This window comes from Aythya ferina (genome assembly GCF_964211825.1).
Source record: "Aythya ferina genome assembly, contig: HAP1_SCAFFOLD_79, whole genome shotgun sequence".
Lineage (NCBI taxonomy): Eukaryota > Metazoa > Chordata > Aves > Anseriformes > Anatidae > Aythya > Aythya ferina.
This window is the reverse complement of record NW_028181433.1, coordinates 336,996-350,250: the sequence shown is the minus strand read 5'-3', so window position 1 is coordinate 350,250 and position 13,255 is coordinate 336,996. Positions and strand designations below refer to the sequence as shown.

At 54.7% G+C, this 13,255-nt stretch overlaps 1 pseudogene across 1 annotated transcript; it reads left to right on the top strand.

Moving 5' to 3' along the window:
• Window positions 1–672: 672 nt before the first annotated feature.
• Window positions 673–1,779, top strand: LOC311428435 (E3 ubiquitin-protein ligase RNF114-like; annotated as a pseudogene). Its single transcript has 2 exons — window positions 673–1,302; window positions 1,517–1,779. The product of its transcript is annotated as an E3 ubiquitin-protein ligase RNF114-like (transcript).
• The last annotated feature ends 11,476 nt before the right edge of the window (window positions 1,780–13,255 follow it).

Below are 13,255 nucleotides of genomic sequence, written 5' to 3'. Positions count from 1 at the left end.
TTCGTCGCCCTTCTCTGGACCCGCTCAAGCACCTCGATGTCCTTCTTGTAGCGAGGAGCCCAAAACTGAACACAGTACTCGAGGTGCGGTGTCACCAGAGCCGAGTCCAGGGGGACGATCACCTCCCTAGCCCTGCTGGTCACACTGTTTCTGATACAAGCCAGGATGCTGTTGGCCTTCTTGGCCACCTGAGCACACCGCTGGCTCATATTCAGCCGACTATCCACCATCACTCCCAGGTCCTTCTCTGCCAGGCAGCTCTCCAACCACTCATCTCCCAGCCTGTAGCTCTGCTTGGGGTTATTGCGCCCCAGGTGCAGGACCCGGCACTTGGCCTTGTTGAACTTCATGCAGTTGGCCTCAGCCCATCGGTGCAGCCTATCCAGATCCTCCTGCAGAGCTTTCCTACCCTCGAGCAGATCGACACACGCACCTAACTTGGTGTCATCTGCAAACTTACTGAGGGTGCACTCAATGCCCTCATCCAGATCATCGATGAAGATATTAAAGAGGACCGGCCCCAGCACTGAGCCCTGGGGGACGCCACTAGTGACTGGCCTCCAACTGGACTTGACTCCATTTACCACGACTCTTTGGGCCCGGCTATCCAGCCAGTTTCTAACCCAACGAAGTGTGCGCCAGGGGTGTGGCTGTGCGGCGGCCGCCGGCGAGATGGCGGTGGCAGGGGGCGGTGGCGGATCCTCGGCATCCTGCGCACCCTCCACCCGCGGCCTCGAGCGGCCCGACCCGCTGGCGCGCCTCACCTGCCCCGTGTGCCTCGAGGTGTTCGACAGCCCCATGTGCGTCCCCTGCGGACACGTGTTTTGCACACCATGCCTGCAGGAGTGCCTCAAGCTCAAAAAGCCAGTCTGTGGTGTCTGCCGCAGCACCCTGGCGCCTGGCAGCAGGGCTCTGGACTTGGAAAAGCAGTTCGAAGCGACAGAAACCACTTGTAACGGCTGCAACAAAAAGATGTTTCTCTCAAAGATGCGCAGCCACGCAGCTTCTTGTTCAAAGTACCAGAACTATATCATGGAAGGTGTGAAAGCTGTGACTAAAGAACCACTCCACAACACCAGGAACTTCCCCAATCGCTTCACCTTTCCTTGTCCATATTGCAGCAAGAAAAGCTTTGATCAAGAAGGACTAGTTGAGCACTGAAAAACATTGCACAGCATGGATGCAAAACAAGTGGTTTGCCCAATTTGTGCCTCGATGCCGTGGGGAGATCCAAATTACAGGAGTGCTAACTTCATGGAACACCTTCAGAGACGACACCGGTTTTCATACGATACTTTTGTGGTACGTGTTTCTTCATCCTTGGAATACGTGAGCCTGATGACTCTTAAAACCCAGCTTTTTTTATGTAGCCACTACTGTAAAATGTAGTCCTTGCAGATGGTATAATGCAAGAAGTTGAATTACTGTTAAGTCAGAGGAGGAGACAGCTGGTTTTGTGTTGTGTTAACCAATATGGCCCTGGCAGTAAAAGAATTTCTGTACCCTTCGTTCATAGGATTATGATGCTGATGAAGATGATATGATGGCACAGGTTTTGATGCGTTCTTTGCGGGATAAATAAAATAAAAAAGAAGACTAATTGTCAAACCAAGCTTCCATGAGAGGGAAATGGCCAGCATTCTTGCACTTCTCCCTGTCCATGCCAAGATGAACTCAGGCATTCAGAAATATGGAAGACTTTAATCTTAGTTTTGAATCCCCATTTGATCTTTTGGTATCATTCTTGTTTTTTATTAATATGACTATGTTGTTCAACCACGTAAGGCTAATTTTCTTTTTTGTTTCACACAAAGCTTATTTATAGGTCAGTGTGGAGGAGACAGTTCTGTTTTCCTTCACATCTGCCTGTTTTCTGATTGCTTTCTGCCAGTTGTGCTAGTTTGACTAAAGCCAGAAATACTCCAAATTGACTGGCATGAACTAGCTGGTAAACCTCTTCTTCCCCTGATCTTGTTTACATTTCGTAAATGATAGTATGAGAGGTGTCTTTGTGGCTCTTTTCCTTTAGTGAGACCCCTAGGTGCTAACTCACCAGATTAGTTCCTGTTTCAACTGGCCTATGATGCCTGTGATTTCATGATGTTTACCAGTGTGAGAATTCTCACAGGCAGCCTCTCAATTATATGGAAAACATGTCTCCAGTATGTCTTCAAACTGCAACATTCCTTAGCAAAAATGTTTGAAGCTGAGTAAGAAACTAGTTCAAAACACTTTAGTTCTATACCTGATTACGATTTTGTTCCATACTTTGACCATAATTTCTAGCCTGCCTGGAAAACAGAACTTTGGTGTTAGCTAAAATGCATAACTTTCAACTGTTATAGCAAATATTAATCATTTGTTGGCCTTATTAAATTGGTGTTTAAAAAATCGGTTTTCTAGGAATCTTAAGCCTTATGCTTGTAGGGGAATTCAGAAGCTTTTTCAATATCCGTATCTTATGTCAACTAAAAATTTCATATATATATTCCTAGTTGTTCCATCCCTCGAGGCAAGCTGGTAGCAAAACTTATAACCCGTAGCACTTGCACAGCACTGCCTTCTGCATTGCAGATTCTAACAAGTATTTTGAATTCCTGTTTTTACTTAAACGTCGCTAAGGTAGCTGAAGCTGTACTTAGATTGTTTTCCATATACATACAGGATGGAGGTTTAGCTTTCAAAGAAAATGTAAAATATAAACAAGTTTGAATTCATAGACAATGGATACTTGATACTCAGTTATACACTTTCATTGTAGAGTTTCATTTTTAGTTTAACACTAATTGCACGGTCAATATGCTGAGATCAAGCAGTCTCAGAGACCCGAACAGAGCTTGGAAATTGGAGTAGTAGTGCTGAGATGTCTGGTCTCATTGAACTTGGCATGCCTGATTGGAGCAGTGGACCTGCATCACCACAGAACTGAGTACTAATCAATTTATTTGACCAATAAACTTCACACTCTGCAGACTGCAGCATAACCTTACCCCTAAGAAATGAAACGCACCCCAGCTAAAACATCTTGATTAAACTTTGTGTCCAGCAAGTTTGTGGCTTCTAATATATTTAACTTGGTCTTGGTGTGCTTTCCCTAATGTGGTAAGGCTGGTATAGATTCTCACTGAGGTATCTGCTTGGTGACTGCAATCTTAGTCTTAGGGAAAAAATACATCAGTGTGGGAAAAGTACTGTGTTATGGGGTTGGTGATTCCTAATGCTTGGTCTGTGAAGAGATTACAATGTGCTAGTGGTTGGGTAGGGATTTCTAGGTTCTGGCTATGACAAAGTTTTGTGATAAAGATTGGCCTGAGTCTAGATTTCTGCAACTGTTCTAAGTGCACTTCCATGCAATTCTGACATTCATAGGTATTACAGTTTTGCACCTACATAAAATCTGCTTGATCTTTGGGGAATGAAAAAAAAAAAAAAAAGGATGATGACCTGTTTAATTTACTGTGAACACGTTAATTTATCCTGAAAACTTGTAACTCAATGCCAAAACAGGTGATTCTAAACGATAGTTGAAACCAATTTACTAAGCCTGATATCAGCAAGTGGTCTGTGTTAACTTACCTATTTTTTATGTCTTAAAATGAGTCTTGTCCTTAAAAAGCTTGTCCATTATGACTACTCATGGAAGAAAGTCATGTGGAATGGAACAAAATTTACTGAACCGGTAAGTAAAACCTATATTTTTCTATTAGTTCCATTGTTTCAACTCTTCTGACGCTTATGGACAGCATAGATAACAGAGGGGAGATTGTGGTAATCGGAGCTACCAACAGACTGGATTCTATAGATCCTGCTTTACGAAAACCAGGACGCTTTGACAGAGAGTTTCTCTTCAAATTGCTAAATACAGAGGTGAGAACTTAAATTCAACATTAGTGCTACCATGGCAAAGTCCAACTTTATAGGGAAAAAAAAAATGACAACTTGAACAAAAGAGTGATATGTGGAGACACTGCCTTGTTCCATGGAGGGCAAATCTGCTACTGGATATATATGGTCAGGATGATACCACCAAGTAGTTAGTTCTATAACCAAACCTTTCATTCCCAAAGTTGTACCTGTTTACTTAATTCTCTACCCTCAGCCCGCAGGATGGGGGAGAGACGACCACCCAGTAGCCCCATGCTGGCCTGGGTGGAGCCCGAGGCTCGTCAGGAGAACACAGCTCCCACTGAACACCATGGGCCGCTGTTGAATGGTGAGCGAGGGCCCCCGTCAGGGGGAGCAGGGCTGGGGCTAGGGAGCGGGGGGGCCAGCAAGAGCACCCTGCTCAGCGTCAGGACCAGCATGGCAGCCCAGCCCCCGGACACCCCCAGGGAGGTTGTGCCAAGGGAGCAAGCACGGGGCTGGAGGGAGGCCAGAGCTCCTTCCTCTCCTCCCTCCTGCCTTTGGCCACCCTCTACAACCCTCCTTCTTCTCCTGCCTTCTTAGAAGCTGACAGCTTATGTAATACACAATAAATGTTTGTTCATTGTCTTTTGTATTACAAAAACAAGGAGTTCCGTTTGAGGAGCGGGAGTTGCGAAAGCTCCCTGCTGAAGTAAGGAGCTGTATAATACTTGGCTAGACACTATGAAAATTCTTTTGCTTAATGTAACAAAAAAGAGAAGGCCCCTCCCCTTCTCTCCTTCTGCATCTCAGCTGCCTCTTTTGTTCAAAGACACTGTTGCAAAGCTCATGTAACCACCTCCTGATAAGTTGCTAAACTAGTGTATCAACATCCTGCCTTCCTGTCTCACGCTGGCCCAACATGACCAAAAAAAACAAAAAACAAGTTGAACCACAACGCCGAGGAAGACTATGGCCTTCATCTTCACAACCACCAGAGGGACAGAGACGACCCCCTACCAACAGTGCGCGCAGTCGCAGAATATACCAGATGTGCTGCGTAATCCCGGAATTACCAAAATATAAAAAGGGACCCTGGCGGGGGTGAGGTGCGCGCCGTTGGCAGAGCTGAGACTCCCCGGCCGCCCAGCGCTGTTTTGCTTGCTGTTGCTTACTCAATAAATTCCTTTCTATTATTAATGCAATGCTCTCTGAAAATTAATTAAGGGGGCAACTTCTACAACCCTCCTTCTTCTCCTGCCTTCTTAGAAGCTGACAGCTTAGCTGTCTACAAGAAAGAAGCGGAGAGCTTGCACAGCATTCTGTCCTTCGTCAGCAGCACGCAACAGGTAGGTGTGGCCTTGCCATGGTGGCTGTGCCTGTGTCTCCTGCGGGTCGCGCAGCTCTGCTGCCAGGATGCTGGCGGGCTGCTGGCGAGGCAGAGCTGCCGCCCTCCAGGAGCCCCGCACAGCCCTGAGCCCCTTGAGGCTTTGGTCCTGCTGCCGGCCATGGGTCTCCCCTCTCACACTCCCCGTTGGTCTCTCTGCCACCCGGCTGCCAGGATAAAGACCTGAAGATGAAGTTCCTAAGGAGCATCATCAGCGTCTGCAGAACTGCCAGAAACTGTGGCCTGTGGTGCGGCCTCGATGCCTTCTGCAACAAATACCAGCTGATATTTGTTTTTGGTATTTGTGAGCAACTTTGTTTCTCACAGGGGGACTACCCCCGTGCCGCCCAGCGCTGAATAAACACACCTACTTTACAATCTTATGGATTGTGGAGTCCGTTTTCCACAAGCCACCTCTCCTAAGCCATTCCCCACCACACCACCTAAAACCCTTACAGCTGCCTACTATGGTAGAGGCTGGAATGCTCAGCACACCATGCAAAGGATTCCCCGGCCCTGCACGTGTTGTTGGAGTTTTAATGGAATGCAGGCGTTTGAAGGTTTTGTGCCTCTCCCTGGCTTAGGAGAGGCAGCAGCACAGTGCCCGCCGGCACCAGCTCGATGTCAGCTGCTCCCTTGGACGTGTCAGGATGAAGATGGTCTGAGTGGCCAGAGACACAACACTTTCCTCCTCGTCATTCTGCAAGGGCTGGAGGACTGCAATGGAGAGCAACAGAGCAGAAATGAAACCCACCTGTCTGCAGAGACTGCGGGCAGAGCCTGCCACCCCTCCACCCGTCACTTCCCGCAAAGACACAGAGGGACCAAGGGGTTAGAGTCAGAGAATCATTAACTATCCTGTGTTGGAAGGGATCACTGAGCCCAACTCCTGACTGCACACTGGACGGCACAGGACTTAACACCACATATCCAACAGCTTTGTCCAAATGCTTCTTGAACACCCACAAGCTCGGGCACCATGCCTGCTTGCCTGGGGAGCCTGCTTCAGTGCCCAACCACCCTCTCAGGGAGGAACTTTTCCCCAAAATCTGATCTGAACATCCCCTGACCCGGCTTTAAGCCACTCCCTCGCCTCCTATCACCGGTCGCCTGAGAGGAGAGCTCGGTGCCTCCCTGTCTGCTCCCCGTCACAAGGAAGTTGTAGACAGACGTGTTTTGCTGTTAACATACTCCAGAAAAGCCCTTTCTCTTAGCCACCCCGGTACTGGCCAGCTTCAACCCCAGCCGAGCTTTTGGCCATACAAACTTTCTCCCTTCCCTCTGAAAAAGGTGAATGCCCCCTGCCCCATTGGTCGTGGACCCACACCCCGCTGCCTTCACTCACTGCTGCAGATTTCATGGATCTTCCTCTCGCTCTGGTCCTTGCAGTGCTGTGCGGCAAGACCTAGGCACAAAGCTGCTGTCAGAAGCCTGCAAGGCGCCCCCCAGGCCCACTCGCATGGGGACCCAGTCCCGGGGGGGACTCTAGGGACACTGGGGCTGGCAAAGGCTGACAAAAGAGGGACCCTGGGGGCTGTGGCTCACCGATGAATCTGATGGCTGCCTCCCGCAAGGCGACCTGAGTGTGCTGCAGGTACGGCAGGCTCTGCTGCAGGTATTTCTCCACCTTTCTCTTGTCCTGCATGAGCTGGAGAGAGCGCAAGGTTACGGGGCTTGCAGACCCTGCCCAGCTGGACAGACCACTCCCTCCTGCCAACACCCCCCCTTCCCCTCAGGCCATTCCCATCTCCCAGCCACGAGCCCTGTGGGGCTGGGGTTTTGAGGTATGGAGAGAGCTGTTGTCTTTACCAAGCACTCTGCGATCCTCCAGGTCTGCTCTGTCTGCGCCAGGTGCTTGAGTTTTTCCTGCTTCAGGAAGTTTGCAGCGGTGACAAGGGCTTCCAGGGAGGCCTGCAGAGCAGCAGAGGCTGAGATGGCACCAGAGCCCAGGGAAGGGGACCTGGCAGCCCCCACCTCTTGGCAGGGCTGCAGGCCTTTCCCAGCCCACGGTGGGATAATGCAGTGGGGGGTGAGTGTGAACTGCGTTTGGCATAAGGAAGGAGGGGAGCTGTGCCCCCATTCTCCATGACGCAGGCGGCTGCACCCCGAAGGGACACACATGCCAAGTGCCCAATTACCTTCAGCCCTGGCCCCGGACACCCAGGCAACCCCTGTGGTGTCAGTCTGCTAGTCCCTCTAGTCAGGTATGCCATACGCACCTTGGCCACGCTCTGGGTCTGGTCACTCAGGTGAAAAAAGAGTGGGAGCAGGCTCCTCTGCACGACCTTCTTCAGCTGCCTCTTGTGGCGCCACAACGCAGCCTGCATCACTTTGTTGTAGAGGCAGATGGAGAGCTCTTGCAGCTGGCTGCACTCCTGGTAGGAGGAAGAGAGGAAGACTTCAGCAAGAGCTGCTCCCTGCCCGCGGTGAGCAGGGGCGTTAGGGTGGCTGACGTGAACGGAGGTGCTACAGAATCAGAGTGTGCTCAAAGGAGCTGTGGCCAGATCTGTAGCCACAGTGAAAGGACGCAGCCCCACTAGAGGGAACGTAAGAGGCCTCCTTCACGGGGGGCAGCTGTCATGAGAGTGCCCATTTGTGGGCTCAGGTCCCGCAGCAGCCTTACATCGTTAAACAGTGGCAGGATGTCCCCAGCCACTTGCAGAGCGATGGAGCTGGCCTGCTTCCTCTTCACGTGGTCCATCACGTTTCCGATGAGAAGCAGGGCCTTCATCTTGGTGTCAGCCCTGGCAACCTGCAGGCCCTGAATGATGCCTGGCAGCAGCACGGGAAGTTTTCTTGCCTGGAGGAAGGACAGAGTTTCCGTTTGGTGAAACGATGAAAGGCCACCCTGGGCAGAAGCCTGTGGTGCCAGAGCACCAGGCTGCCATCTTGCTCGCGCAGAGGCAGCACGACGAAAAGGAGGGCAGCTGAGCAAAGACTCTGTGCCCCCTTTCGGACCCGCCCCAAAAGGTACATGGCATGCATGGAAAGCTCCCCAGAGAGCCGCTGGGCCCCTCCATGGCCAGCTCATTTCTTGGCCATTTCTTCTGCGCCACAGAGCTGCGGGCAGAGCAGAGCTCTCCCAGCTGGCCGGGAGCAGGCCATGATACCTTCAGGACAAAGGCCCACCGGCCTTCACAGTAGTGTGCCCTACTCACCATGACAGGTGTCTCTGACGCTCGGAGGAGAGCGCTGAGCACCAGCGAGTGCGTCACTCGGTTGGGATGCTTCAAGAGCCTCTGGAGATGGTGCAGGGCCCCCGAGTCGTCTTCTCCAACATCTGGGTGGGCCAGCAGCTGAAAGGAACACAGCATTGAGAGACTGTCAGAGGCTGCAGGCAGCTCCCGGCTCTCCCGGCGCCTCAGGCCAGGGGCCCCGGGGCCAGGCAGCCTGTCCTGGGGCAGCTGTGGCTGTGGAGGGCCGCAGGGCCGCTGAGTGCCCTGTGCCTGGCAGCACCCAGCAGCCTTTCTTTGCTTGCTGCTCCCGCACGGACGTCCTGGAGGAGCTGCCAGTTTGGGGGTAGATGGGCAGAGGCACACACACGGCCCTGAAGAGGAGCAAGGCCTCGTCCAGTAACTCACCGCCAAGTGAGGGATGCAGTTGTCCTCTGAGATGAAGCCCGGGAGCCTGCGCAGCTTCTGCTCCTGGAGCACGCTAAGTGTCTCCCTCAGGACATTCTCCATCGTCTGGTGCTGGGAGAACATGGTTTCCCACATGGCCAGGGCAGCGCTGCAAGGACGAAGCACTCAGTCAGCAGGGCACACTCCGCCCCAGCGCCGTGGCCTGCACAGGCCCCGCAGGCCCCAGGCTGTCCTGCAGCCCTGGCCCTGCCGCCCCCCTCCCTTGGGGTGCCCTGGGAGCCTTGTCCAGGCAAGCAGGAGAGGGCAGAGATGACGTTCCCTGTGGTGGCAGGGATCCTGGCTGGCTTGCTCAGCTCTGGCTGCCCTGGCTGTGGCCAAGGAACCACGGCTGGCAAGCATGGCGGCGTGGAGGGCCCTGCTCTGGAAACGCAGCGTGCAGTTTGCTGTGGATGTGTCAGGCGGATGTGTCCTGTCCCCTCCCCTCCCATACAAGAAGCCCTGAAGGTTGGCATGCCTGTCAGATGATGGCGAGATCTGCAGCAGGGTGCTGGCCACCTCCCTTGGCCGCTGGTTGGCCAGCCAGAGGATGAGGATGTCCAGGCTGCGCCGGGCTGATGCCGTGTTGATGCACTCCACGTGTCTGTAGATGCACCTCACGATCTCTGGCACCTGGAGAGGCAAAAGTGGAGTGCAGACGTATTTTCAGCCACTACTCACACAACTGCCCTTCCCATCGCTCTGGGATGGCTTCCAGGGATTGCCTGAGGTGCCTGAGAGGGCTGGACGTGGCAGGGAGGAAGCGGGGCCTGACATGGGCTAACGGGCAGGGCAATCCAACTACAGGCCACTTACGTCGGTCAGCCAGGAGGCAGGGTCTTCGATGGCCATATCCAGAACAATGCCGGCCTCCTGCTTGTCGTATATGTTGGAGTCTCTCAGGGCTTCAATGACCTGGAGGATGACGTCTGTCCTCTGAGACTGCTGGAGGTATTTTCCAAAGTTCTGCAAGGAGGAAGGGACGTAAGACACGTTGCAGCAAGTGCCCTGATGGTGCTGCAGAACTGAGCGGTGAGAGCAGCTCTGGAGACAGATGCCTGGCCGTGCTGGCAGCAGCGCCCACGGGAAAGCAGGAAGCAGGGGCTGCAGTCCCTGCGTGGTGGGGGCTGAGAAGAGCCCTCAGGGTGAGGGACCAGGGTTGGAGGCACGGGCCCAGGGTGCTGGCCCTGCAGATATGTGGGGCTTGCCGGTGGCCAGGAGGGCCAGGAGGAGCTGCTGCTGTGAGGCTGGAGTACCGCCTATGGAGAGGTCCTACTCAGGGACAGCAGGACCGCGCGGGCCAGAACAGCGAGGCCACACCAGCCGCACTGATGCCGGAGCCCTGTGTTCCCACAAGTCTCCTGCTGCTGCTGGGACAAGTGTGCCAGGAAGGGAGGAACTCATTACCGTGGCAATGTCCGTGGTAGTGGGCGAAGGAAGCCACGGTACGGCCTTGGCTTTCCCTTGAGGCTGTTGACTAGCTTCTGGTGCTGTTCTTCCTAAACACGGCAGCGGAGGGGGACAAAAAGAAGAAGATTCACAAGGACAAGCCACTTTTGTTAGGAGGCTTACCAAGTGGCGAAAAGAGCTTTTGAGTAGGAATGGCTGAGGAGGGCGGAGATGCTGCAGAGCCCTATGTTAGCACTATGTTAGCACTATCTGAGCTGCATAAAACCGTGCATGTGGTTCACTAAACCTTCCAATTCTTCTTAGATGTGAGAACATTTCACCACCAGGAATGGGAGGCAGTGTTGGACAGAGATGGAAAGCAAAGGCAGACAGCTGATGGGAGCAACGGAGATGGCAAGAGAGCAAGGGGTGACGTGTGCCTCAGGGGTACGCATGCAAATGCTCCCAGCCTGGGACACGCAAAGGAACGAGAGCCCTGCGTGCAATCGCACAACTAAAACGCTCTTGGCCTAACTGAGGTGTGGGGGGTGGCTCGAAGGGCTGGAGCGCTGTAGTGCAGGGATACGAGGGGTACATACAGGGATCCTCTCTCTAGGAAGACCGCTCTAGAGGTCTCCACAAGAGCGCTCCTTGGCACTACTTAGGAAAAGAAGCAAGTGCCTCAGGCAGTGCCTGTGTCTGGAGGGGAAGGAAGCCCAACACAGCTTCTCTTACTGTTTGTCTGGAGGAATCGGAAGAGGTAGTGAAGGGCATCCAAAGCCTCCCATCGTAGCTGCCAGTTCTTGCAAGTGTGGCAAAGGAGGAGCCATCCCACCAACTGTCCCAGGAGCGGCACATTGCACTCTGTGCATCCGTTCGTGGGTCCTCCATCAGCGCTGTGGTCCTGGGCGAGGGAGACAAGGAGGGAAGTGCTGTGGGAGGCAGCTGGGGCCGAAGTCCTGGAGCCAAGAGTGTGCCCAGGGCTGGGTCCCAGGTGAGTCAGCAGCCTCGGCCATGCCTGCTCTCCCACCGTGCTCCCTGGGCGCTTGAGGCCTGCACAGGACGGGGGGCAGAGCTGGCGCCTGAGAGTGCTCTCAGGGACTGCGAACATCCCCCAGGATCGGGGTCCATGGGCAAAGGAGGGCTGAAGGCCCTTGCTTCAGGGCTGAGCCCTAGCTGAGGGTCTGTAGCCGGGCTTGCCTCGGCAGCACCCCTGAGCTGCAGGCTGATGTGGTCTGCGGGGAAGGGGAGGTGGGCTGGCTGGAGGGGTGCGTGGCTCCTTACCTCCGGTGAGAATCTTGTGGGTAGCCATCTGGTCAGCTTCACGGCCCTCCCCACGGCCCTCTCGCAAATAGCTTCGCTGTGGGAGCTGGCAAAGGGCAGCAGAATCTGTGAGGGGAGAAAGTGCTGGTCTGCCCTGGGAGCTGATGCCTGCTAAAGCAGGAGCATCAGTGCTGGGCTCCCGCAGCCCTCCGATCTCGGGAGGAAAGCGCCGCGGACAGGGAGGCAGGTGGACAGCAGCAGCACCAGTGGTGACCAGTGCAGTGCCTCGGAAGAGGGGTCCAATTCCTGCCGCTGCGTTGACGCAAAGGAAGCCCAGGAGCGCCATGGGCAAGGCTTTTCTCCGACACAGGAGGAGTCTGTGGAGGGGAAAGGTCTGCAGCCAGGGGATACGGGGCTGCCAGAAGACCTGAGTGGGCAGCCCCCGGTTCCCCCAAGGGAGGCGGGCACCCTTCCTGCCCTGTGCTGCCTGTGCGTGGCACTGCAGTAGGGCCTGTCCGTTCCGGAGTGGATGCTGAATTCCCTCCGGGTGAGGAAGCGCCCCTGGGAACCCCGCTCTTGGCAAGTGGCAGACCTGCAAGATGTCCTGCAGCTCCCAGAAGCCGGAGACAGGAGAATTTCTGATGAATAGGCCCAGCATGCGGTCCATGGCGTCCAGGGTCTGCAAGGACAACAAAGGGGTGGCAGTGGATCTCCAGTCCCTCTCCCTCTGCCAGGATCTGCACAGATCTCAGCACAGAGCAGCCAGGGATCAACCCAGAGGGATGGGTGTTCCAAGAGCTCTCCCAGAACATACCTCCAAGTAGTTGATGCGGCTTGGGCCCTCCAAATGCTCGTGTGAGGGCAGCAGGAATACACTGTTGAAAGAGGCGAGCAGGATGCTCTTCTTCCTGCCCTCCAGTGCTGACTTGACATAGCTGCAAAGAAAGCAAGGGGCCTCATTGTCACATTGTCATGGAGCAGGGCCTCAGGGCCTCAGGGAGGAGAACGCAGCACTGCGGGGCCTCGGTCCCTGCCATGGGGGCTGCCTTCCACCTTCCAGAAGCCCCGAGGCTTGGCGAGCAGCGGCCCCGCGGCCGGCACTGCCAGGCTGCTGCCTAGACAGGGGAAGCCTGGAAGCCAGGCCCAGGGCCAGAGCAGGGGCTGGGCACGTACCTCAAGTGGCCAAGTGCAAGCATGGCTTGCTGCTGCACCGCTGTGTTCAGAACGTCCAAGGGCTCGTCTTCCAGCAGCACCTGCACAGCACAACCGGGATGGCACCAGGCATCGGGCAGCACAGCTTGGCAGCGCCAGCAGAGCTGGTCCAGGTCAGAAGGGCCGGTGGAGCCCCAGTGCCCCCAGCCAGCTGTGGCACCAGAGGGCCGCCCTGCCACCTCCCTGCTGCTGACGGGGCTTCTCAATGGCCCCAAGGCCGTCAGCGGCAGCTGAGTGTCCACGCAGCGCTTGCCCCCGCCAAAGCCCTCGAGAGTCCCGTCCCCACAGCCTGCCCTTGCACCCCTCCCAGAGCCACCAGGGGGTGTCCCCTCACCTTAATATGCTCTGCCAGCTGGTATTTGCTGCAGAAGGCATCGAGGCCGCTCCACAGGCCGCGCCTTCTGGCAGTTCTGAACACTCTGATGACGCTCCTTAGGAACTTCATCTTCTGGCTTTTATCCTGGCAGCCGGGTGGCAGAGAGAACAACGGGGAGCGTGAGAGGGGAGACCCATGGCCGGCAGCAGGACCAAAGCCTCGAGGGGC